The sequence below is a fragment of the Syngnathus floridae genome, chromosome 4, assembly GCF_059516105.1.
Source record: "Syngnathus floridae isolate MCC-2025c chromosome 4, RoL_Sflo_1.0, whole genome shotgun sequence".
Classification (NCBI taxonomy): Eukaryota; Metazoa; Chordata; class Actinopteri; order Syngnathiformes; family Syngnathidae; genus Syngnathus; species Syngnathus floridae.
The window spans coordinates 8,478,814-8,506,339 of record NC_142416.1 but is presented as its reverse complement, the minus strand read 5'-3'; the positions used below and the strand labels follow the sequence as shown (position 1 = coordinate 8,506,339).

General features: G+C 41.7%; 1 protein-coding gene across 1 annotated transcript in view; it reads left to right on the top strand.

Moving 5' to 3' along the window:
* maml3 (mastermind-like transcriptional coactivator 3) overlaps window positions 1-27,526 on the top strand; it is a 101,867-nt gene that overhangs the window by 61,184 nt on the left and 13,157 nt on the right. The gene's annotated exons all lie outside the window — the stretch shown is intronic.

The following is a 27,526-nucleotide window of genomic DNA, read 5'->3' as shown; positions in this document are numbered from 1 at the left end:
TGCTTGCTTGACCTCAAATATTTGATGATGATTTAACCATGTAATTTGACACTTCAACAATGCAACAACCACACACATCTGTTGGAGTAGGTGTTATGGCTTTTGCTGAAACGAGCCACCAGGGGGTAGATTGCGATGTGTTGACTTCTATCCATTTTTTTCACATCTAAATTGCCATGGGCAAATAATTGATGCTGGTATAAAAAAGGTTTGGCAAGTCATTTTCATATTACAGTTTATGGTTAAACCACATGCAACAAGCAACAAAATTGCTCACTTCCTTTTTGCCTCCAGCACTTCTTGTGTTCACTGTTGGGTGAAAAGCAACAACCCAATGAACTATATGCATACAATTGAGGCGAAATTTTGGTAAGCAAAGTTGACATCTTCAATACTTCCGGTTCAACGTTTAGGTAGTTAGACCTTGGAAAATCCTTTCTGATTGTCAGCACTGCCCAAACAATGTGTAAGTTTAAGTACCAGTGAACAGCAAGTGCTGTGTGCTTTTTACATTACACCTAATTCACAATGACTGCGGAACGAACGAATGCCTTAAGGCACTATTGTCAACCTCAAGGCCCGGGGGCCAGATATAGCCCACCACATCATTTTATGTGGCCCGCGAAGACAAATTGTGCATCAAATTCGTGTGTCATGACTAGAATTGCAAATTGTCTTCACTTTTAATAATATCTTTTTTTTCTAAATATTTGACCAGTTTTTACTCGTCTGATTTGAAATAAGTTATTTGTCAGTTTGTTTTGTAGCTTTTACTGTATATAATATGAGGTGCTCATACATTTATTTGGGTTGACAGTCATAATGGCCCTCCGAAAGAAGCTATGACTACAATGCGGCCCGCAAAAAAAAAAAAGTTTGACACCCCTGGCTTAAGGCCTCCGTTCGGACGCCACAAGGGAAAGAAAGCATTGGAGCATGTGTGTTAAGTCAGGTGCAGTTGCATTGCGGACCATAGCTGCATGCGAAACTACGCAAGGTTTCCGTTGGGTTTCTATTTTTTACGGAGGCTGTATGCGCATTTTCATGGACCTGAAGAAAGAAGAAGACGTGTGTGTGTGTAGCCGTGTGTATGCGTGTGTGTGTGTGTGCGCGCGCGTGCGTGTGTGTGTGTGCATGCATGTATTTCACTCGTGAAGCTCAAACATCACGGTAATTTTTTTTAGGCTAACTGTTAGGGAAACATCAGCTGTGCTCCTCAAAAGCTTATTAGTCAAGCTTTAATTGTTGCTCCTCACATAATGCTGTGCGCTAATTTATGGCTGTTGCCGAGGTTGCCACGATGGTAGAAGTCTCGGCAAAGAAAAGGCATGTTCCTGTGGTAGATGTTGGCATGGTTGTATGTGTTTGATGTGATACTTTCAGTGTGTTCACGCAGTCCAGGCATCTATGTGTATGATTCGGAAAAAATGCTGAGGTGTACAGCATGATGTACAGCAGGGGTCACCAACCTTTCTTAAATCGAGAGCTACTTCCTGGGTACTGATTAAGGCAAAGGGCTACCAGTTTGACACAGACTTCTGAAATAGCCAATTTGCCTTTTTTTTCATTTGCGCATATTTGTCCGACCACGCAACTGCAGTGCACCGCCGAACGCAACAGTAACGTGTCGCACAACGCGCAACTGCACCGCACTGGTTGCATTATTGTGACAGAGCCGTCGCAGAAATTTTGAGAATATTTTTAAAGTCCTAATGTACTTTCCAAAATTTAAGTCGACCTCAGTGCGCAGGGAGCTTAATTGTGTCTGATCGCGCAACTACAGCGCACCGCCGAACGCGCAACAGTAGCGCGTCGCCGACCGCGCAACTGCACTGCGCTGGTCGCATTATTGTGACAGAGCCGTCGCTAAAATTTAGAAAATATTTTTAAAGTCCTGATGTACTTTCCAAAATTTAAGTGGACCTCAGTGCGCAGGGAGCTTAATTTAGTCCAATCGCGCAACCGCAGGGCGCCGGGCGCTCACTGCCGCATTGCTTTAAGACCGTCTTTGTGTTTTAGGATGGCTTTACTGCTCCCACTTGCTTTCTTTGGAGGAATGATTAGGGGTTAATACAGTCCTCAAAGTAACGAAAATACAATAACAACGGAGTCAGTCGGCATCCATGCCGCGCGGTCGGGTTTTCTCGGGTCCTCCCGGCTCATCTTGCGAGGTTCGACCTCCGAACTTTGTTCGACAACCGAAGCAAAAAATCTCAAATTTTATGTTAGAATTCCGATTTGTTCGAGAACCAGGACGTTCGAAAACCGAGGTTTGACTGTAAAATAAATAGATACAGCTCACTGACAAGTCCCACTATTTGAGCTAATTTTAGAACAGTCCTGCGGGCGACTCATACGGTCCTCACGGGCGACCTGGTGCCCGCGGGCAACGTGTTGGTGACCCCTGATGTACAGTATATGTTTAGTGCATGTGCAGTATTGTAATATGAAAACTTTGCATAGATCTCTGGCTTTAATCTGCGTCATAATTAGAACAGGATGCAAGATAGACTGACAACGCTTCGGCCCCAAAAGAAAAACACCATGTTAAACTGAAGCAAGTTTGATCATTTTTGTATGTTAGTAAGTCAATGCATATTGTGATGCATGTAGGAAATGTCAGTGTCACACACCGACTCCGGTACATGAAGAAGCTTGAGCCGGTGCTAATAACCCCATGAGTCACGACACCAGCCCCCACGTTCACGTACACACACCATCAACAATAAACAGGCTGTGAAAACGCCCACATGCATGCGCACACTTGTGAAGTCCTTCCTGCTGCGTACTCTCTCCACCCCTCTTGCTATCCTCAGGTAATTCCACTCTGATCATTGTCTCTGCCCTTCTTTTCATCTCATTCTCCAACCAGTTGTGCTGAAAAGCCTGACGTGCACAAACTCTCAAGGAAAAGCAGCTGCCGTTTCCCACATGGGGACGCAAATGCCAAGACCTAGCCAGTACATGAGTTGATATCATTTTATATACAAACGCTCGCCATCATCTCTCAACTTGACAGTGAAATAAACAAAAAAAGCTTGTGAGCAAATTTTGGACCAACAATTACATTTATAAGGAATGTGTTGGTGGGAATACCTGGAACCAAATTAATGTCTTGTCCCCTACTGTCACGGCTTTTAAGAATTCAGCTTTCTCATAGAATGCAGACATGACACAGATATTTGAATATTTACAATTATAAATATACAATTGTTTACAATTTAAAGTTATAATTGTCTCGCACAGTGGACCCCAACTAATGGGCTGTGGACCAGTACTGGGCCGTGGGGCCACCGTACAAATGAAAAAAAAAGTTGGTTTATTTATTAGACGGGGCTGAAAAATATTTGATTTTGAAGTGACCAGATTGTCTACAACTGATGCTAAAAAAGCCTTTAATATTGGTTAAAAAAAAGAAGATAAGAACACATTTTACTTTAAACTTTCACTATCAATACAACTGCTTTCAATGTGGTATACATGCACATATTTATGTTACTTTTTTTTTTTTGCTTTATTCTTCTATCCTGTGATACAATCACCCGTGCTGAAGGAAATCTAGCAGAATTTTGTAACTGCTGATTTTTGTTTTTTATTAAACAGAGTTATAGGTGTACTAGATTATAGTAAACTTAGAAGTCAAAGGTCTAAGACAGAAAGAAGGAATAAGGGGAAGGTGAAAAAGACTGGCTCTCTCCCCACGCGGCGAGAGAGCAATATCGCACTCCCTCACGCTCACAGATTGTCTGCTCACTCGGTCACACACTCTATTGCTCTCACAAGCACACACATGCACACACACATACATTGAATACTGCTCACTTTCTAACTCCTCCCCTCTCTCAGGCACACGTGTCAGGGCTTGAGCTGAGCTGCTCTCAGATCCCTTGTGAGTCTCTGAAGATGGGGGTGGGTGCAAGTTGTGGAGGGGTGTACTTGTGGAAAGGAAGAGGACTAATGGGGGGGCTGTGTTCTCGCGTGTATTTGCTCTCCCTCACTCTGCTGAGATGCTTCCTGTGAAGAGGCACACACGACAAACTGCTTTCTCTGTGCTTTTAGTGTCTACTTTTTTCTTTATATCTCTTCTCTCATCATTCTCCCTGCAGCCTTCCCTCTTCGCCTCCTTAAACACTGTGCTTAGAGGAAGCTGCTGGTACTGCACCACATCGCTGTTGTTGCTGTCTACGTGTTTATAGAAAATGGATGATTTCATGAGATAAAATGCATATCTGTAATGTTGGAGTTGTTTCTGAGATTAGAGGCTAGATGGTTGTGCCATCTGAGGTGTAGATAACCTCTGCATTGTTTTTCTCCATATAGCAGTATAAGCATCCATTATGGGTACGTACAATATGCTGCAGTATGCAACACCGACCCCATAAAGTTGTTTTTAACTTTGAAACAAAGCACTTCGCCAGTTGGGGTGGCGAACATTTACTGGCCACCCCATAGCCACTGGTCAGAATAGATTGTATTAGTGTGAGCTAATATACTATGAATTAGCGACTTATGACTTATTTATTCGTGATGCCATGAAACCTAAATTGTTGTAAAGTCAAAATATTAACTTCATTATTAGTCTGAAGTCATTAGTTACATTACATATAACACAGTAAACCAAAGTATATCAATAGGGATCTTCCTACGACTTTCAGATTTTTTTTCTCATGGCCAGTGTACTACAATGGTAATGACAGAGATGGCCATTGGGAATTTCAGAAAAATGTATCATGATTTTGCCTAACAGCCAGTGGGGGTGAGGCTGGTGCCCCCCCACATCAACGATTAAGTTGAAGTAAGGATGGGTCGGTAGGTAGGTAGGTAGGTTGGGGTTGGATGGATGGATGGATGGATGGATGGATGGATGGATGGATGGATGGATGGATGGATGGATGGATGGATGGATGGATGGATGGATGGATGGATGGATGGATGGATGGATGGATGGATGGATGGATGACTGGATTGATGGATGGATGGATGGATGGATGGATGGATGGATGGATGGATGGATGGATGGATGGATGGATGGATGGATGGATGGATGGATGGATGGATGACAGATTGATGGATGGATGGATGGATGGATGGATGGATGGATGGATGGATGGATGGATGGATGGATGGATGGATGGATGGATGGATGGATGGATGGATGGATGGATGGATGGATGGATGGATGGATGAATGGATGACAGATTGATGGATGGATGGATGGATGGATGGATGGATGGATGGATGGATGGATGGATGGATGGATGGATGGATGGATGGATGACAGATTGATGGATGGATGGATGGATGGATGGATGGATGGATGGATAACAGATTGATGGATGGATGGATGGATGGATGGATGGATGGATGGATGGATGGATGGATGGATGGATGGATGGATGGATGGATGGATGGATGGATGGATGGATCTTTTTTTTCTCTTTTTTGAATCCTGTGAGCCAAAGAAAGGTAGGAAGGCAGATGCAGTCAGAAGGCTGCATACTAAACAGACTGCTGTCCCCCTGCCAGTACCTCTCTCTCTCACACACACACACACACACACACACACACACACACACACACACACACACACACACACACACACACACACACACACACACACACACACACACACAACACTCAAAAAATATTCATGTTTGGTTGCTCGTGTACATACTCACAAATAGCCCGCACACACAAACATCATGCAGACACTTCCCTCACACCAGCTCAAACTTTGGCTGCCTTCCTCAGCTGCCGGTTGCTGTGGAAACCATTGCCCAAGGCACCTTACAGCCCAAATCAATGGCAGCTCCAAGATGAGGGTAGACAGGGGTTGCTTCTGTGTGTGTGCATACACACGACAGCTTGTCTCTGTTTAAATGCTCCACTATTTGAGCACTTTAATGCTGAAGGTACTGACACTCTCACTAATATTATCAGTGTTTAACTAATTGGATTTTGGTTGCGAATTAACCAAATCAAGAGATGTCGGTAGTAGATTTCACAGAAAAACTGATGACTGAAGAAATGTGGGAGGTCAGACATTTGATTTTTATGTAATTGTGTGCCGTGTCACTCATCAGTAATCATCTTGTTTGTGTTGATGGTACCAAATGTGGGCACCACACACGCACAAAGGCATACATGAGAGAAGACACAGATGTGACCCTGCCCTCGTCCCTTAAATTTACCCCATCCTCCCCATCTGCTCACTCAGATGCTAACAAACACACAAATACGTACACACGACTGGTTAGTCTAGCACATAATGTGAACTTGCCCAAGAGCAGACACCGGAATTATACTGTTTACCCACTTGTGTCTCAGAGTCGCAGTCTGCGCATTCTCATGGCAGCCCTCCCCTCTCAAACCCCAAGACCACCAATACAGCGCACAAGGGAATGGAGGATAATACAAGAGATGTGCAAGGAGGTGGTGTTGCAGGCACGCAGAATAGACGGACACAATTGACCTCAACTAGATTTGAAACAGATAATCCACTCTTAAAGGACCCTAATCCAACATTATTGTACTTGATACTGACACAAATGACAGAATAAAGCAAAAACTGACAAAATTCATGAAAACAACCTACTTTTGTCTCATAAAAAGTGTTCCTTGAAAAATGTACAGTGGAAATAATGGATAAGTAGCAATCACTACAAAAAGCATGCATTTCGTCTGAGTTAAGATCTCAAAAGTATTCATTTTCTGATTCTACAGTCCTCCATGAAAGCAGACGTTTTGTTTGCGTTTGATCAAAATAAGGCATTTGCAAACACCTGCTTTTACTTTTGAAAACAATGACCTTCAGTCCTTTGTGTGTGATATTGCTTAGACGTTGCTTTGTTGCTTTTTAATCACTAAATAATATATACCAACCAGCCAAGAAAAACAAAATATGGTTACTAAAATATCTGACAGTGACAAACCAACTCCACAGATTTTCAAAGGGTTTAGATTTAGGGACTGATGATGTGTCTGTTGAACCATTTCTATACTTTTCAGTATGACTGTATGTTTCAGTATGCAGAACTTACTTTAAGCCTTTTACATATCTCAATTAGGGGTGCCCATAATTGTTGAGAGCACTGTGCATACAGTACATACATAATTACATACAGTACATACTGTACATATGAGGTGTTTCCAAGTCCAGTCTTGGAGAGCCCCTGTCCTGATTAGAACATCCAAACATCAGTTAGGTTTCTTTTGGGGGGGGGGGGGCTTTTTACCAAGCCTTTTGTTTAGTTTGCAGCTGCAAAAGGCTGTGAGTCATTAGGTTTTAGTGTGTAGTTCAAGATTAGAGAAGTATTTGATTGCCACGGCACACTTAAATCAGTTTGTCTTCCGTATATGACCCATCACAGCGAACACAATCACACGCCTTAATGGTACACTGGATCAGTAATCATCCTGAGTGGCATCAATGCTGGAGGTTTCTTAGCTTCAGTACCAATGTTTATATGGACGCATTTATTCAAATTAAAAGCCTCATTGGGATAAAAATACGTCATGTACACACCCCATTCAGAATATTCTGACTGAATCAAGCCCATTCCCATCAAGATTTTATTCCGAATGAGAGGGGTGGTTTATATTGATTGATAATTTGATCGGCGCACATGAAAACACTTATTGCGACATTTCAAAACAAACGTGCTCTACCGTGATGTCACTATACACAATTGGTTATTACCAGAAGCTGCATTGTCAATGTGAAAAATATGCAAAATAACACTAATGTTTAAATTAGGAATGGATGGGGCGATGTTTTGTTTCGCCTGCAATCTGCCCAAAACTGAACTGCGCATGTCAAAGCATGCATGAACACGCAAGTCCTAATTGAATTAATATTATTTGTGTAAACAATACATCTGATCATAATTTTAATCCGAACTCTGATCGGATTGTAGAGATTTTTAAAAATAGCTCGTGTTACGATCACTTGTAACCCAAGCAAGTCATTTCATGTGAAGTGATTTATCTTGCTTTAGAAACTACCTTCTAATTGTTAGCTAGTCATCATAAACTTGGAAACCTTAAGTCAACATTAGAATTCTATTATCGAAGAGAATGTGGACAATCCGGCAATTTATCACGTTTTGCGGGTTTGGTAACATTACGCATGTAGCGATTTTAGTGGACAAACCATGAAGGGGATGGAGACAATTAAACACACAAACCCATACCAATAAAGATTTGCTGTCACACTAATTCCATCCACAAAGTTGATCAAACAAACAGAGCAGTGAGACATCATCACCGGTGAAGCAAAGATAATTCACTTTCCAACCAGAGTTCCAATTTCACAGCATTGATCATCAGTGTCATGGGTTTCATGTCATTTCCTGCTGCAAACTTGGCTTCCCGATCATGTGCATTCACCTATGAAGACTGACACGCTATGGGAGACACAAAATTTATCCTTTCTCATCTTCCATAGTATGGTTTAATTTAAACAATTTAACGCCCCTCATATTTCACCTTTCCACTCTTTTCCTCCTTTGCTCTATCTTACCTTGTCACACACTTGCATATTGTAGTTTATGTGCAAGAAGGCAGAAAATCTGCTTACCATACATACCGGAATGTTTGCCACTCTCACAAAAAGTTGAAACTGCTTGGGAAAGCACATCCTTACCCGCACCATCAACAGCCAACCTGTGTGTGTGCGCATCCACGTGAATATGAGTGTGTAAATAAAAGCTGTTGACATCATGCATGGCAGTCGTGCAAAAAGGAAATAGATGTCAAAACATGAGCCGCGTAATTATTCCTTAGATGCTCTCAATTGATGTTTTTGGGGGATGCTATGGTGTCGCACAATTTCCTGAACCTTCATGCGACATATTACATGCAGGTTGTTCATTTTTTTTGCAACTGTAAGTGTGTTTTTTGGGACATTCGATTTTTAAGATTCCACTGTGAACTTTAAAGATTTGAAAAGTTGTAATACAGATTGATTCAAATGGAAAATTGATTCTTCCACCCATCCATTGTAGAACAGCTGATAAAGACTGTATAAACAAACGCATGCAGAAATGTGTATTTAAACTGTATTGAACTCAGCAAATCCTCTCAAGTATAGAGATTGACATTTATTGTTTGCTCTGGAATTCCTGCTTATTGACCATACTCAGAACCCCACACAAAATTGAAAGTTCCAGGTGATCTTAAACTGGTTAGTGTTTTCTCATTCAGGAACCTTTTATTCCAGATAAATATCCTGTCATTTTATATGAGTAAATTTCCCATTGCCGTCTGTCATATGGTCCCATGGCCCACCCTTTAATATTTGACTTGTGGTTGTGTCATTGGACGGCTTGTATTGGACTCCCACCTCCGGCAGAGCTTCTTCACCCTTCTCCCAGGGGAAGCGGGGAACATTGAGTCAGAGTGGACCATGTTCTGTGTCTCCACTGTTGAGGTGGCCGACCGGAGCTGTGGCCCTAAAGTTGTTGATACACTACCTTTCAAAAGTTCGGAGTCACTTACAAACGTCCTTATTTTTAAAATAAAATCTCTATTTTTCTCAATGAGGAAAACATTAAACTAATCAGAATACACTCTATACATTGTTAATGCGATAAAGGACGATTCTAGCTGCAAACGTCTGGTTTTTACTGCAATATCTACTTTCCAGCAACCATTCCTCCAATGGTCCATTGTGTTTGCTAATTGTGTTAGAAGACAAATGGATGATTAGAAAACCCTTGTGCAATTCTGTCAGTTTTCATAGAAAACACTAAATTGTCTGAGTGACCCCAAACCTTTGAACAGGAGTGTACCTGTTGTGGTGGCAATCCACCAATCCATTGGTGGACACCAAAGATAAGAGATGCTGTCAGACTGAAGAAAGAGTCCTATCAAGCTTATTTGGCCTGTGGGACACTGGACACTGATGAGTACCAGCCGGCCAAGCGTAACACAGCTTCAGTGCTCACTGAGTCAAATACTCTGCATCACGAGGGGCAAAATGAGGCGGTCCAGGCATCTTGTTTCTTGGACTCTTCCCTGGTGAGGTGTTCCAAGCATGTCCAACTGGAAGGAGCTCCCAAGAATGGCCCAGGTTGGAGAGAATATGTCTCTCTCCCTGGCATGTTTTTTTAGGCAGTGGGAGGAAACCGGAGTGCCCTTAGAAAACCCACGCGGGCACGGGGAGAACATGCTAACTTCACACAGGGAGGGCCCGAGGAAGAATCGAACCCACACCCTCCTAACTGTGAGGCAGACGTGCTAACCAGTGCTGCACCAAGCTGCCCTAGTGCCATCTAATTGTACAGAATGCAGTGGCCACTAAATTTATTGTAAAATATATGCAAATGAACAATACATAAGCACACTTAAGTGATATGAAGCATGTGTCTTGATTACAAAGCCTGCAAAGAAAATAATTTAGAGGACACAAGACAATAGAGGTTACGTTATTGTTTTCAGAGAGTCACACCCTCACTGTCAGCGTTACAAATGAGCCACCATCAGTCTTTATGTAGTAACCGTTTGACACCGACCGGGACTCTTAGCTGACAACAGTTTTTTGTCGCACACACACATTTTGGTGTCTCATGAACTGCTTTGGGCATAGTTGCATGACAAAAATAGCCACAAAGACAATGACAAGGTCACAAGGTTGAGGCCCAGAATAGAAATATAGCAGGAGCAACTTCTCACCAGGTGTGACATGTTGAACACAGGTACGTAGGTAAACCTCCACATGATTTCATTTCTCATCTCTTGAAAAGTCCATGCTCCAGCAGCCTTAATGAACAATAAAACCTTAACTATATTTGTAGCTGCAACAATGGATGGCCTATTTAAATAATGATATTAATCAATGATTGAGAATAATGGTGTTGCAAGTACAGTTAAAATGTACATCCCTATTACTGTTAAATAACTTTTTTCACTGCAGAAATACACAAAATGTTAAATTACAATAACAGTTAAACTAAACACAGCGGCAAAAAGCAACACACACACTGTTTTTCTGATTTTTGTGCATCAAATTAGAAATTAAAAAAATAATTAAAAATGTTTCCACGTACAAGTGTCCTCAACTACTAGTTATTGTTGTTTGGTGCGATGAGCTTTTTCCCCCCACTATGTAATTATGAGATGCCCTCTTTTGTGAGTGTTCATTAACCACACCTCAAGTCTACAGTCGAACGGGTACCGCCATTTTGCCAAAAATGTATAAAGTGATAATTACCTGTGGAATGCTTAAAATAGAATCATATGGGTTGTTTTAACATTGAACAACTTTAAGATTTGTAGTGTTGAAATTTTCAGATGATGAATGAATGAATGAATGAATGAATGAATGAATGAATGAATGAATGAATGAATGAAAATTTACTTGTAATCCTAGAAAATAGATGTTTTGAAATTCTAACAAAAGTTAAAGGAACTCCCACAGGGATCAGCATGTCTTAAAGTTGCATGAACACTTAATAGCTCTCCATTTTTCGCTTTTTACATTTTAAAATAACTGATTTTGTTCAAATTTGACTTATGTTTGTCTTAATATCAAAGAAAAACAGAAGGTACAGAGACTTCCCATGGTCAGCAGCGTCTCATTTAAAGTTGAATTAAAATTTAAATAAATAGTTGAAAATTTGATTTGAAAACCATTTAAATAAATAGTTCCCTGGTGACAAAACAGTTTTAAATTGATTTATTGTCGGCTGTCCGATTTTTTAAGAAGGCTGATGCAGATATTTATCAAAATGAAGAATATCGGCGCCGATAACCGAACCAGTTGATAATCGGTTTATTGCTAATCTCGAAGCACCACTATATTTTCTCAACTATTGTTACTCTGGTTCTATCTTAGATACAGATCCGGGTGCATCCTTATTGTTGGTGGGGTGATGGATTTGAAATAAGCATCTAAGTCAGGTATTCCGCAGTCACCTCTCAACACTACTGGTTTACTATTAAGAAATCTGTTTGGTTTTCTTCTCCATTTCTCCTTGACACAGACAGCAGGCATGGCTTTATGACCTTGTGTGTGTGTGTGTGGGGGGGGGGGGCGTCGTGCATGTGATATAGCTTTTTTCAAAGGCAGCCTGCTATATGTTTTGCTCTTGTGAAAAGCAATCTCCCTGGTAGAGTTCATAAATCAAGGTGGGGGATGGAAATGAAGACAGCATGTGTGTGTGCACACGTGTGCATGCGTGTAGAGCACGCCACAGAGTGATAACAGCTCATACCTGTCCTAAGCAGGGGTGCATCTCTTCAGATGTTGCATTTGCTTGGCTTGACGTGGTGTCCGCAACGTGACCGATTTCTCTTGTTCCCTTTTGTATCCTCTCTCATTTTCTCCTCTCGGTGGGTTTAAACGACAGGGTACCCCGATGAAAATGAATAGTGATTTAGGGAACCAATGAGGTGTAATGGACAATGTCCCCATCAAAGCAATGGTAATGCAGTCACTCATAAGAGGGACTCGCCCCATCTTAATCCTGAGAGTGAAATAATTGAAACCTGTTCTGAATGGGAGAATTACATCTACTCTTGCTGATTGCAGACTCGGTGAGACAACTGCCTGCTTTGCCTCTGGGTGTTTTTTCTAAACTGTCATTGTTAAGGTCAGACGACCAAACATTTTCAGCTGGTGCGCAGACCTACTAATACAAAAACTACTACGTATTTACAATAATGTGTGAATGAGACCTTTTAGACCAGAATTAAAACAGAAAACTGATGTACAGCTATTTGAACTATATATGACACCACGATGTCATAGGTTCTTTCGGGTGGCAAAAGGCAAATATTCGCCGATGGTGGTAAATAAACCCTTTGAGTTATTTGACTAAGGCAGATCAACTGAGAGAAAAAAAGCATAAATGGTTTAAATCAGTCATTGTCAACCGGTGGTCCGCGGCCCTCTAGTAGTCTTTGGTGGTATTGCAGGTGGTCCGCGAAATTGTAAATGGACATTTTTTAAATGTTAAGTATACATTTTAGTTATATCCCAGCTAATTTTGTGAATCAGTTACCCATCCAAATTATGTCAAACATAGCTGAGAGTCCCAAAATAGATGCAAATAAATAGTCGGTATACGTAGGTCTGTCCTCCTTCAGTGCCAAATAAAATAATATTCTGCTAAAGCAGGGGTCCCTGAGTTGCTTCTTGGTTATAAGGGTGGTCCCTTGGACAAAACTAGTTGAAAACCCCTGGTTTTAAATGCATGATCTTCTTGCATGGCGGTATGGGAAGTCTTGTCCACTGTTGTTTCAGTGTACCAGGTGGTGGAAAGATGTTGCGTGAGCTAAACTGCTTGTAAGGGACATTTCATGAGCACGACACAGAAAGTATGGAAGGACAGAAAGTTTGTTCGTCTTGCTGCATGTCACATGTCCTAAGTCGTCCTATGATTGGTTTATTGGCAATGTCGAAACACCCATTATTTCCTGACCAGCGCACGACGGCGGCTCCTTTGCTAGCCCCAATCAGCTGCAAAATAATTGTGAACACCATAATAATAATCATCTTAAAACGAAAAACAACAATATACGGTCTGTAAATTATTCTGTGTGGTCTGATTTTTTGTGTGTTTATTATGCCACATTAAAATGAATGGAATAAGCACTTGGATCAGAATCATACAAAATAAATTTGCCTGCATTGTACCACAGTACTTCGTTTCTACACTGGGAGGCAAGATCAAAGAGGAGAAGTTTATTCTCTTCTCTCATATTTTCAACCAATCAAACATCATTTTAGTACCCCCACTGCCCAACAAAAATGGAAAAGTGTGGACACCCCTGGTTTAAACAGAGATGCAAATCAGTTATTGTCTGAACTTGTCAACGAATACTTCTATGCTTTTTATGAACTTTACTCAGAATTTCTCACAGCGTTATCATCAAACCTATGAACCTTAATGGAAGTATATTTCTCCCTTTCACAGGAGAGTTGTATTTTTAAAAACTCGTAAAAATACTATTAAACGTGACTGTAAATGAGTGGACACATGGCTACCACTGATGAGCTAACCTGCTGTGTAGATAGACAAAAGCAGAGCAATTTGGCAACCGGGTTCAGACTAGCAGCACATACAGTATGAATAGAAAAACAGTCCTTGTTGAGGAAAATGATCATATCTGCATTTTCAGGCGGCATGCTGAGTGTCTTGCTGCAGATGAGAGCACACACTTGCTTGATATAGAAAATACATGTGCTAACATTAGCTCATTATTTGCATTTGAGTTAAGTCACATGGCTGACTTGAGGTATCCTATCATTGATGACATCACTGGTACGTACGTATATGGAAGTAGATGTGACATAAAAACAATGTGCGGCAGGTACACCTGGTGGATGGAGCACGAACTGTACTTTCAAAGTGAGCAGTAAAGTGGCCTTCTGATATCCAACACTTTGTTCACAATTTCACACGCTTGGATTGAAGTTTGAACCAACTTTCTTTAGTGCCTCTTCCACATCATTGCTTTGGCAGGTTAGCAACATTACACTCCTTGAAAAATGGCTGGGTACTGTTCGTCTGGTTTAATACAGTGTAAGCTCTCCCGTCTCACCATTGTCAGGTCGTCTTAGGAGTGCCTCTTATCCAAATACTACAACACTGAGCTGATTAAGCGGAAAGTCTATGCCTGTATGTGTGTTCGTGTGTGTGTCTCTGTGCAGGGTTGGCATCAATGCATATTTGTCTATCGGGCGTTGAATCGTGTTATCTTGCTCTTGTGTGTTTGTGTTGATGTGTGAAAAGCCTCATTCTTGTAAAACTGCAAGCAGTGCATCTCAGAGTGTGAGTGTGCCTTTTGAGGCGTCTCAAACGCTGCCTTTTTCTCTCTCATGTGGCTTCTCTGGTATGTTTGGTATTTCACAATGCCTCAGATCCTCCTCAAAAGCTGGGGGAGGTGTGCGCGCATGCAGTGCGTGCTTGTGTCTGGTATAAAGTGTCATTTCTCTGCCGTGTGTTCTTGTTTGGGGGCTTGGAAGGGTGTAAGGGACTGTGCACTGTGATTAACACACACATTGTGTGTCTGCTGCGCCAAGTTCCTTTCCTTGTTAGCGTGCGTGGTTGGGATTTTCTGGTTGGCTGGACGGGCAACGATTGTGTGTTTACGTTCACATATGCTCTCTTAGTGCGTGCGTGTGTGTGTGTGTGTGTGTGTGTGTGTGTGTGTGTGTGTGTGTGTGTGTGTGTGTGTGTGTGTGTGCGCGTGTGTGTGTGTGTGTGCGCGTGTGTGTGTGTGTGTGTGTGTGTGCGTGCGTGCGTGCGACAGAGTGAGAGTGCGTGTGTGTGTGTGTGTGTGTGTGCGTGTGTGTATGTTTGTCTAAGAAGACCAGGATGTAATTAGGCACAATGGCAGTAGCTAATGGAACAGCTGCCTCATTGTAAATGTTTCTTGATGCTGCCATGTGGGGACCAGCACGCACGATGTGTGAACCACCCGTTCTGACTTTTGTTTTTTTTGCTATCTCTCTCTTTTGTGTATTAACAATTTTATAGTCTGCCTTTCCACGTCTGTGTCACCTGTCTTTCATTGTTCCACTCTTCTATCCCATTCCTAAACTGTTAAGGTTTTGGCTTGCTTTTGTATTGGCTGATCATGTATACAAAAAGGTCTCAGCCATCTTTCTCCCCTCCTTACCCCTCTGTTCCTCTTTGTGTCTGCTCTGTTCCTTTGTGCAGCACTATGTCTCTATCTCTGCCTCACTTTTCCATTTTTCCTGCCTCCTTCTCTCCCTCCCCTTTTCTTTGCTATTAGACCATTTTTCCAGCAATGAGACTTGTCACCCCTCCCCGTTTCTGTCCTCACCCCTCCCCTCACTACCCTTTCCTCCTCCTCCTCCCTATGCCCCTCCTGTGGAAGACCGCCTATCAGCGAAATGATAACACTACGTCACTCTGTAATCTGCCAGTGGGGGTTGTTGCAGCACACACACACTGAGCTCTCCACTTTCCAACGCGACTCAAGTAAAGACCAAATCGGTCTCATTTTCCATCTATCACTCTTTTTTTATTTCTTCAGTCTGGCCCTCCAGCCCGTCTTTTACACTCTGAACTTGAGACCATGATGTGTGCGTCACTCTTAGTCACAACAGTCACCTTGGGCGCCATGTCCCTATAAAATCTCCATACTTACATGACCTTGCCCATCACAGCCTAAACTCCATTCATCTTCCATCTACCCTTCTCTTTGTCCTACTTTCTCAGAACAAGCAGTGCGGAGGAGGTAAATCTCTCTGTGGCCTCTGTGTAGGCAGGCCATGCCAACACTTTGCCCCTGTGGAGACACTAGGGAACGGAGATAAGATGGGGTGTGGTTTGGTTGTTTGTCTGTGTACCTCTTTGGTAGTTCCATGCTGTCAGCCAAACCTCATCGCTCTTTTTGTACATGTCAATAACTGTTTAAGTGTTTGCTCATAAAGTATGCTACCTTGTCTTCCGGCACTTTTACAATTCTATACAAATGCACATTGGACAGCTTTTCCACACAGTTTCATAAAATAATTGAAAACATTGCAATATGCATGTCAGCTTGTCAAGTCAGTGCTAGTACAGTGATCCTTCGCAACTTCGTGTTTCAATTATCGCGGCTTCACTACATCGCAGATTTTTTTTCCAAATTAAAAAAAACATTTAAAAGTAAAAAAAAACCTTCTAAATTGAGGGAAAATGTGTCTAACCTTTAGGTTAATGTAGAATTGCTCCAAATGTTCGTTTGCATTCCTTTAGAAGTTTGTTTTCACGTGTTAGCATGACCGCGAATTAGCATCTTTCCGCTAACTCGTTAGCCTGTCCAGTACTTCTTGTTGGTGACCGTACTTCGTGGATTTCACTTATCGCGGGTGGTTTTTGGAACCAATTATCCGCGATAAACGAAGGATTACTGTAATTAGTTCAGAAAGTAATACACCTACATACACTACCTGTTTGGATGTGTGGCTGCTTGAAGACTCGGGATGTTCAGTGACATTATTTTTTCAAACCAATACCAAGTGTTCAACACTTTAATCACAAAGTACCAATACCATTATTAATTTTGATCCACAACATTTCCCTAAAACAGTGAAAGAAATACTTCTCTATCCCAATATAGCATTTTTCCTTTCTTCTTTTATCTTGTAACAGTCTTCAAATGTTTGCATCCAATGCAAGCACATGGCCAAGATAAGAACTTTTATTGCCTTTTCCAATTGTTTTACAATTGTAAAGCAAGATGGAAATTACTGGGTTTTATACAGTAGTTGTTATTTGGACAACCTATGACATCAGTACAATAAATGGTGAAACCTGGATAATGGGTATGTGCCTCAGCCAGCAGCCAGATCACAGTTGCAACTAGTGACGTATCCAAAAGCGTTCTGGAGAGTGACGCTTAAGAAATGTGCTGCCTTAGTTATGCTAGAAAACTGGTTTATCTATTGTGTCCCCACTTTCCACTGGATGTTTTTAAGTATTTCTTAGCTTTCTGCTGTTTTGTGTTTTTCTCCCTAAAGTAGCTGCTAGTTTTTCATGTTGATACTGGCTTGTTTATGAAGTAAATTTGGAAGCTTAAAACTGGCAACATATTCATGATTTGAAAATAGTTTTAATATTATAAGATTTGTTTTTTCTAATCAGTGACCCTAAGCAAAAATAATACCCGAGTGTTATTGTTACAATGCTGTTAATCTGGCAAATGCATAAAAAAGGGACGTACCAGAAGGTACATGATCTTATTTATTCCGTCTCTAAGTACACTCTCTGTGTGATGCCACCAGCACCAATCATTCATTAACGTCAACCTTGCCATCTGGAACAACACACACAAACAGATCTTGCTGAAATTGCACAATCTTACACAGCCTTTCCCTTATTCTGTAGCGTCATTATCGCTCGATCTATCTTTCCCGTTTACTTTGTACGCTCTCCTTGGGCGTCTTGGGCATCAATTTCACTTCAGTTTTATTCTTATAATATAGTTCAGGAACTAGAATGATGACATTACAGATTGGATGGCGATTATTTTTTTATTGTTATTATTATTGGAGATAGTCACATACTCTTGTTCACAATCGAATATATTACAGTACCTGGCAACCAGGTTTTTCTACTTTTTCCGCTCTTCTGTTTCCTCTTCTTCTGCTGGTCCCACCACCCTATGCCATACCTCTTTATTTCCACTATAGTATATCAACTCATGCTTTCTTACATTGTTTCTCTCATTTAAAAAAACTTTCTCACTCCTCCTCCTTGGCAGAAGATGAGACTGAAAACATCCACGAACCATATAGTAAGATAGTCTGCCTCAATTTAATGATATGTAGAAACATTTTTACTGCAAACCCATTGTGTGACTTAATTTTATATATGTATATATATATATATATATATATATAGTTCAGATCTGTAAAAAGTATGGGATTATCATTATCATACATTCGTGTGTGTTGGATCCACTGTCTATTCCTTACTGTCCTCCTTCAGTAAAAACAGTAATATACTGTACTTCAGTGGAATGTCATATCAGGCTAAATATAGTAGTTTATTTTCCATATCTCCCTCTGCTCCTTTCTCATTCCACCTACCTTGTTGCTTTCCTCACTCTTTTCAGATGAAATGACCTTGGTTGTGAAGTTGAGGCTCACCTTGGAATTCAGGAATTCTAAACTTTTATGTCACTGTCCACGTTTAAGCCTGCTGCCTTCGGGGCCAAGCACAAGAAAATGTGACCCATGATTTTTGTCTGGGGAGCACACTCGCCGTCATTTCTAAATATAGATACTAGACCTGTCTATATTAATCGATTAATCGACATCTAATCAATTTGGAAATTAATAAACAAGTATCTTGCTAATCGAGTAATTGTTTAAATCGTTTTTAACTTAAAATGGTCCAACTCCTCTTATTTCAGCCTCTCAACAGATATTATTCTCTGATTTCTAGGTTTAGTCAACATACTGCGATTGCGATGCAATTCAATTCAGGTAGGTTGGACCACAGGCTGACCCACTTGAGGGTTTGTTCCGGGCTGCTTGTGGGCCGCGAGCTGCCAATTGGATTGCTCTGGAATTCACTCAAGTGTTGGTCGTCTAAAGTCACTCTAAATCAGACCAACACTTGCAAATCCTCACACTCTCTACACAGTTTACACTCTTTATACTATTTATATTTATACTATTTATATTTATACCAAGTACCAGCATCTTGTAAAGCCACCTGCAATTTTGTTGTACCTCCACTTTGTTGTTCTATTCTATTCTATTCTATTCTATTCTATTCTATTCTATTCTATTCTATTCTATTCTATTCTATTCTATTCTATTCTATTCTATTCTAATGGCGCACGCGCAGTGTCGGGCATGTTGTGTAACATAACAACAGTTGGCTTCTTTGATGTCATCCTTGTGCCTCACTCTCCAGGCATGACTTCACAATTCAAGATTTAAATTAATTTAACAGTTGAATTAAGTGTTGGTTGATTGGTCATGCCCGGAGAGTGGGGCACAGGGATGATTATGGGCAAGTGGTCACTTGTGGGCTGACTTCAACGGAGTCTGTGCAGATGTCCTGCAACTTGGAAGCTACAAACATCGTATGAACAGTCAGTGAGGTTAATGTAACTGGCGCAACGCTACAACTTTGTGCTAGCATGTTTACATCACACGCAACTACTCGTTTACAGCACTGCTAGAGGAGCATGGATATAAACAACATGCCAGATGTGAAGAGTATACCAGGGAACAAAGTGGACAGCAGTCCAAGCAGTTGGTGCTGTAAAAATGGAACGGTAATTCCATGGTTTGGCTTTAGTCGGACACCCGCCAGTAAATGGTAATCTGCAAAACATGCCGCCAACAAGTCTTTACTAGCGACTCAAACATGATGAGTCTTTTCTATCAGTTAAAGACGAATCATGAAGATCTGGACAGAGAACTTGTGAGAAAATGCTAACATTCCATTAAAACCACTGAGTGATGAAATGAAAAAAGCAATACAGTGGACCCCCACTATTAATGGGGAATAGGGCCTGGACTGGCCTGCAAATAGAAACAGTCTGAGTATTATTGACACCCTTTGATATGCATTGAAGAAAAATATGATTTTTTTTTTTTTTTTTAAACAAAACAAAAATTTGGAAAGAATGCTCAACCTTCAAGATGCATTTTCCACAAAACAACAGACTTTGGCTCCCTGCAAAGAGCAGCAATTATTTGTCCGAATGAATAAACATCTCAAAGGGCATCTGCAACAGTGGCTCTCTTTTTTTTCCTTCCACTTTACTCAAACAGTACAGTCGCCACACTGACTGGTTTTTATTTAATACACATATTTACTGTATGCATGATATTTTAAGATCCAAACGTCATTTAATGATCTAGTTTGCACAATGGCATATCAAAAACATCATCGTGCAGCACACAAAGGCGCACTCTCGAGCTGCATTGCGTACTGTATTTTTTTTTTTTTTCTTTTGACTCATGCACATGCATGGCCGAGAAGAGTGTACAGTCTGTTCATGACAGACAACAGTGCCTTCTGACAAAATCAGGTGACTTCACCACAGCAGAAAGGGAACTTTCTTGTAAACTGAGTTTATTCTGTACACCATCATATGTGAAATTCAACTTCTTTTAGTGTCTCACCAATAAGAATAGTCTTAGTGAAGTGATGTAACATAACTGTTTGTCACTAAGGTGCTGTCAAACATCTATTGGCTCTGAATACTTCTCAGCATAATTGGCATCATAGAAAAACATGTTTTTCTTTCTACCGTCATTTAGTCGGCAGATATGCAACTCTTTTAGACACGTTCGGGCATTTTGTTGTTCCGTCGCTCTAATTGCATTTTTAGACATGCCATTTTGTTTGTGTGTATATTCCCGTGCATGTGTTACAATGTATCAATAAAGTCCCTCCCTGGTAGCCATTACCACTGATTCATGCCTCCCTCCTAATGGTCAAATCATTAACGTTATTTAGACCACGGGCTGTTGGCGTATGTGTGTGTTGTTTTCTTTTCTTTCGTGTTTGTCCACAGAGCAATGTCTATATATGCAATAACATTTGGACAGCACCGCGTGTGTGTGTGTGTGTGTGTGTGTGTATGTGTGTGTGTGTGTGTGTGTGTGTGTGTGTGTGTGTGTGTGTGTGTGTGTGTGTGCATACGTGTGCGTTTGTGTGCGCACGCACGTGTTAGACTGTCCTCGGGCCGCTCTGCGTATTGATCTCCATTTGGTCAATGAGCAAGGCTAACAACGCTAGAATATGCTGCTCTCGCCCACCCCCAATCAATCTCAGCAGCCACATCACAAATGGCCCACTCTGCTCTCTGAGAGCACCTGACGCATTAGCCCACCACAGCCACCATTAGACATCTTTAACGATCACCTCCAGGTTTGAAAGACAACATCGGATATAGTAGACAGGTATGCACGGTTTACCAAATTGCTTTATTATCCCTATTTGTTACGGGGATAAAGAGGAGGTGCAAAACTCGACCTGCAAGCGTGTTTAACACACACTGACACATTTCTGCGTGTGTTGCAAAAGCCACAGTCATTGGTTTTCTCAGGTGGAAAAGGTTTTGTTGTCATTGATTTCTTTGCGGCAAAACCTAGAGGCATAACATTAGTCTCACAGGACAGATATGCTCATACGCACACACATGCATATATACTCGCAGAAAAGTGTAACTTGTCGATAAGGTCAATCAGTTCGGCTGGCTCATCTGTGGAGAGGCACCGCAGTCTCGAGAGAAAAGAAAAAGGAAAAATGACATATGCAATATGTGGAGGGAGCATTCTCGTTGCTTCCCACATCTGGTGTGGCTCAACAGGGACCCATAAAAGCAAGAACAAATTCAAGAAAGTGCTGGAGACCTAGTAGCATTAGCTTCACCGTGGCCCCTCTAGATTTTCTTATCACTCACTAACACCAGTATGGCACAGTTAAACACTTACACGCTCACTGAGTCATTTACTGCTCTACTTTTGTTCTCTCTCTCTTCTCTTCCTCTGAGGTCTAAATCCCTTCGTACTCAACGACTTAACCCCTCTCTTTCATTTCGCCCTCTTCGCTTGTGCTTGAATCCACCAGTAACCATTAACCGCGGCATGTGTATGCGGTGAATAAAGTAACATTTTGTCGGGTGCCACGTTCCTGACGCGTGGCGTGCCTCACCACTTGTGGACAAACTGCAAATGATCAGTTATCCATTCTTTTACAGTCTATGCTAACAATAAATGGTTCAAAATGCATAGTTTATAGATAGAATTATTTTGAGCTATGTAACACTGCCAATTGTGTTTTACCCAAAAAAAAATACAGTTTATAATAATTTTCAGCCATGTAACACCGTCATTTGTGTCTTCGCAAAAAATAAATAAGGTATTGATTATTCTGATTCGCTCCTTTATAGATGACTTCATGCTAACTGCTGCAGGTGGAGACTAAATGAGGCTGTGAATTCATGTAAAAACTTCAATATATGGACAAACAGACATCACCATCTTGTGCCCTGGAGTCCCTCGATCTTCTTTGTCTTTGTCTTTAGCCTGATGGAGTGCTTTCAGATAACTTCAGACCACAACTGCCACCTCCTCCCCCACGCTTTCTCTCAATCACCATCCATTTGTCTCCTTGTGCATCCGCCCGCTACACTGGCTCACTCCCTCTCTGCCTTCCACAGCTCACAGCTCACACCACCCCCACCTCCCCTTTACCTCAGGCCCCTCCCACCCAGGGCCGTCAGGTTAGTGTCAATTGTTCAGTAAATGCCTGCCGCCTTGCTGAGCTTGTCGGTAGAGCGGGTGCTAATTAGCAGAATTGTACAATAATTCGTTCTTTTCTCTTATCTTTTCAGTCCCATCACCCCACCCCCTCATCTCGCCTTAAATTCTGTGCCGTCAAAAGTTGATGTCACAAATTTCTATTCGTTGTTCAAGAATCCATATCGCGGAGCCTCTTTTCTCAGACATCTGTCCCTTCTCATACCTTTTTCTCTAATTCGATTGTCCTTGGGTTGTTGACTTTAGCTTGTTTTCTCTGTATTATTCTTTGCTTTCCTCCCACTCTGTCCCCACGTCTCCCCCAAAAGCAACGCCCGCCCCCCCAGTATTTGTTGACACATCGATCTCAGTTCTCGCTTTCAAAAACCGTTCCACCAATATATTTCTCCCTGCTTTCCCTGCCCTTTTGCCTCATTTCGTCGAGATGAGTGTTTTCATTCTTTTATCAAAAGCTTTGATTCCGTCCCTCTCGTGTCATTCTTACAGCCACCACCCCTCCCTTTTTCTTATATCTCGCTCAATGGCATTGTTGTTTTCAAATACATCTCTGGTCTCAACCGAGGTAATTGGCTTCAGTGTTTCGTTTTATGTAGAGAGCACTTTGTTTTCCACCAGAGTTACGACAGATTGGCTGCTTGGCTACCATGGTGACCAGACAACTGGAGTTGCACGAGTTTTATGATCTCATTCTTCATATTATTATTAATGAATATTAGGAATGGGTGATACCGGATATTGGGATCAGGAAGATAGCCGGACTTATTTCAAGTTATCAGTACTCAGTACTAACTGCGGCGGATACTGGTCACTTTACGATCACGGATTAAATCAAAGGCATACGTACATATGTATCTGCCAGATGCCCTCTAGCACCTGAAGCGTAAGCCCGTAGGAGCAAAGGGTCAGGTTCTCCCGGGTGCTTAAGTCAGGAAAGGTACGCAGTTCCACTTTTGGGGCTGTGCAGATTCTCCTATTGACTCCTATAGAAAATGGCAAGATTAGATGGTTAGATTTTGAATTTTTTTTTTTTTTTTTTTTTTTTTTTGACAGATGTGGGTCATGAAATCCATAGAAATGTGTGTGGCTGGAACAAAGGCAGGCTTACTTGCTTTTTCAACTAATGGAACAGCTCCAAATATACATTTAGTCATGAGCACAGTCCTCGGAATAAGTTACTTTTATCTTATTTGTCAAGTAGAGGATGCAAATACACATGCTCCTTCAAAGTAGCCCATTGGATGAGCCGTGCACGTCACTGGGGACGATCAGTATATAATCCATAGGCAAGTCAATATCACATTTAAAAGTATGAAATATATTTCAATTGGATCTCAATGAAACTCTCGTCTCAGGAAAACTTTACAATGCAGGACTCAGACTGCAATGGGTCACACCTCTTCAGTGGTTGCATGCGTTTTTACCCAAAGTGTGCCCTCATTTTCTGTATTGATAGCACATGTTATAAGATAAGTGTCATGAAAACTGACTCATTTTTTTAAAAACACACGCAATGCCTTTCAGGGAACATTGCCTGCCACTAGTGTGGCTGAGATGGGCTGCTACCGCACGTCATCTAACGACAGTTGACTGGCATATGCTTTTGTAACAAGCTTGCTGATCATTGACATGACATGAATTGGCTTTAGCATTAGCATCTAGCTTCCAATCAGGTAAAGCCTTCGACCACGACTAAAAGCTTTAAATTAGGCAGGGGTGGCTGTCTGGGCTTGTCATGAACATCCGTTTTTAGACCGTTGTAATTCTGAACAATCAGTCTCGTATTTGTTTTTTTGTTTTGGTTTTTATTGTTCAGACACTACAGGTGAATTAAACTGTGACAAACTTGTGTTGCCAAAACTAAGGTTGAATACTAAATGTTACCTGAAGCACTGTTGTATTCATTTTAATTCTTTCCACTTCACTGTATTATTTGAATAGAAGTTGTAGAGCCTTTCGATTGGGACTGGCCACTGGATTATTTCTTTCATATTATTTCTCCATTTATTTAAATTCACTTCATTGTGTGTTCTACACACAACATGTACTTTATGAGCAAACAATCTGAGGAATCTGCCATTAATTCCAAGCTCTATTTAGTATAAGTATAGATCTTTCTTTAAAATTACAGGTAGCACTGGGTGGGAAGGTGGCTCCAGGTTGTGACCGTTATTGAGGATTTTTTTTCAAAGAAAGCACATGAAAGTGTGTGGTGCTAAACTTCACCTGACAAAACAATGATGAGTGTGTTTCACTTCTCCTTTTGGAGAACAACACCAGGCATTTTATTACGAAGTCCCACTTTGCGTTAATGCTGAAACATTTTTGTTTTGTCTCCTACTGCACACTTCTGTCTCACACTTTGTCCATCTGTTCTGCTGAGTCGGGTGATCACAGGGGTCCATACATCACCTCACCACCTCCCGTGGAACAACATGGTGGAGAAGGGAGAACGGATTGGGCTCATTTCAGTACGCCAATGCACTCGCTCTCTAAAACACACAGTCTTTTAACACCACCAGTAGCTGATAGCAATGACAGCAAATTGGGTTCTTAGGCCCATTTGTGGATGCAATTTGGTATCCCTTTTGCTCACATTATATGTTCACTCATGTCCTTGAAAGTGCATTTTTGGTTAGTTATGGGCTCACGCTGATGTCTAGTTGAATGGAAGATTAGCCTTTTCTATCCTTTTTTCAGAACCCGGCGACTCCGGCGAAGAGAATATGTTCCAGAATATGATGTGTAGTGCAATATGATGGAGGGGGGGCAAAAGTAAACTCAATGAAATATAGAGAATTGAAAGAAATACTCTGGATTGTGCAAAATGTGGGAGGTAGGGAGACAGCCAGATAGATGAGTAGAATGCAATAATGTGGTAACGCTGCTCTGGAGTGGAAGTATTTCTACACCCTCATGCTTTTAGTCCCATGTCTACTTTTTACAGAAGATTTCATCATATTACCGAAGGCCATTTTGGCTCTTTGTGGATAATGGGCTGCTGTGGAATTATTGGCGATGCTGGCTTGGAGTTAATGGTCATTCTCCGGCCATATGTCTCACTCTCTCTCTGTCTCACTCCCGCGTGCTAGAGCGGGAAGGGTAAGGAGCAGGAAAGATTAATGGCATACATAGATGGGCAGTCAGGGGCGATGGAGATAGCTGAAGGTGCAGCTTGTCGAGAAAAAAAACCCCAGCTCATTCTAGAAGACAAAAGAAACTAAAACGACGTTGTGCTGAGTGGATTATTACGGGGGGGGGGGCTAGGACAGTTTATCTTCTAATACAATAAACAGAAAGAAAGGAATTTTAAGTTACGGTGACTTGGCACAAAAATAAATTTAATGCATCCATTAATTATTCTGTTAATACAATTTATAGGTGCAGCACACACGATTTTGAATGCAAACATGGCTTTCCGTTTGCATTCTCTTCATTTGCATGCATAGGCTATAGAGAAGTCTATCTCGTCGGATGATGGCAGAATGCAGGGGAAGGTGGGGGCAGACAACGAAGGGGGGTGCGGGGATCAAGATGGAAGGAGGCACAGCGAATAGATGCGGAAGAGCGAACAGTGATGTGAAGAGAAGGAGAGAGAGAAAAGGAGTGCCTAAAGAAAGACAAGAAGCGAGAGATGGCGAGGTTGAGGAGGAATGCAGCAGGGAGGGGGAGGCTATTGCCCTGAGACCACAGCCAGAGTGAGAAAAAGAGAGAGAGAGCAAAAGAGTGATAGCCTCACAGCAGCATCTAATGGCTTCTCTGGAGAGAGAGAGCGAGAGGGAGAGGAGGGGAGGAGAAGGTCTATGACAGAGGCAGAGACACATTTAGAGAGGAAGAGATGGAGGGAGGAACAAAGAGAGGTAGAGGCTGCACGGCCAACCGAAAAAGAGGGAAGGGCTAAATAGTGAACGCGAGGTTATCAAACTGAGGATGATCAGTAAGGATAAAATGGAACGATCTTCAATGTAGAAAAACTAAAAGTGAGAGAGGGAAAAATAAAAAGTGAGAGACGTATACTGCTATGATGAGGCTGTTGAAAAGAGCCTTAGGGTTATCAATAGCAGAAGGTGGATGGCCAATGAAGGACGAAGGGTGGAGCAGGGCAGAAAAGCAGCCGGACAGATGCACGAGTGATAGAAGAAAATGGAGGCGCTTCATCCATTCATTCAGTCAAAATGGAAATGAATGATAGAACGATGGGCAAGCGGCAAATGATAAGAGGGGGAGGAGAAAGAAAAACAAAAAGAAACCTTGGACATAACGTTTAGTGAAGAAGGAAATTGAAAAGAAGCCTACTTCCCTGTCCTAACAAGGCAGAGGAATGGAGGTAAACAGAGATGTGAGGACGGACACTCACGAGTATTTTTCTACCTCCACTACCAGCCGTGTAATGACACTGATCCCGCAATTCTCCCCGGAAAGAACTCAAATACTTGCCGTGTGTTAAGAGCACACACACAGCGTTTGAAATCTCTTCCCTTCTGTTTAATGCTACCTCTAGATGTAAGCTCGCTCCGAGTCGCTCTGTATATTTCCCGCCGTACGCATACTAGCAATGAAGCGGGCAATGATATACATAAATGCAGCTCATACAGTACAAAAAGGGGGAAAGGAGAGGAGGCAGCAAAGAGACGAGCGGTCCACCTGCTGCGGCTCTGAGATGGATCTCAGATGTACCTTTCTCAGCCACCATAATTAGATTACATACAAACACATCAATCTCTCATTGGCTCTTCCAGTACGTCCCACGCTACCGCCACACACACACATACACAC